The following is an 824-nucleotide window of genomic DNA, read 5'->3' as shown; positions in this document are numbered from 1 at the left end:
GGCGGCCCCGGGGGGGCCACGCTGCACGGCATCCGAGCCTGGTAGGGAAGGGACCCGACGCCACGGGGGAGGGGCTCCCTCGGCCGCCCGTCCGTCCGTCCATCCATCCACCCACCCATCCATCCATCCATCCATCCATCCACCCACCCATCCACCTGCCCATTCATACACCCATCCACACATCCGCCTATCCATCCATCCATCCATTCACCCACCCATCCACCCATCCATCCATTCACCCACCCATCCACCCATCCATCCATTCACCCACCCATCCATCCATCCATCCACCCATTCACCCACCCATCCACCCATCCATCCACCCATCCATCCACCCATCCACCCATCCATCCATCCATTCACCCACCCATCCATCCACCCATCCACCCATCCATCCATCCACCCACCCATCCATCCATCCACCCATCCCACCCATCCATTCACCCACCCATCCATCCATCCATTCACCCATCCATCCATCACATCCACCCATTCACCCATCACATCCATCCATCCATCACATCCATCCATTCACCCATCCATCCATCCACCCCTCTATCCATCTATCCACCTGCCCATCCATCCACCCATCCACCCATCTATCCATCCACACATCCACACATCCACACATCCACCCATCCATCCATCCATCCACCCATCCATCCATCCATCCACACATCCACCCACCCACCCATTCATCCATCCATCCTCCCATCTGTCCACCCATCTACCCATCCATCCCTCCATCCACCCCCCATCCCACCGCTCCAGAACAAGCCCCAGGAGGTTTGACCCCGGAACAATTCCCCTCTCCGTCCACCCCC

The sequence above is a fragment of the Dipodomys ordii genome, unplaced genomic scaffold, assembly GCF_000151885.1.
Source record: "Dipodomys ordii isolate 6190 unplaced genomic scaffold, Dord_2.0 Scaffold29, whole genome shotgun sequence".
Lineage (NCBI taxonomy): Eukaryota > Metazoa > Chordata > Mammalia > Rodentia > Heteromyidae > Dipodomys > Dipodomys ordii.
The sequence above is the reverse complement of the archived record's forward strand: the minus strand, read 5'-3'. Positions refer to the sequence as shown.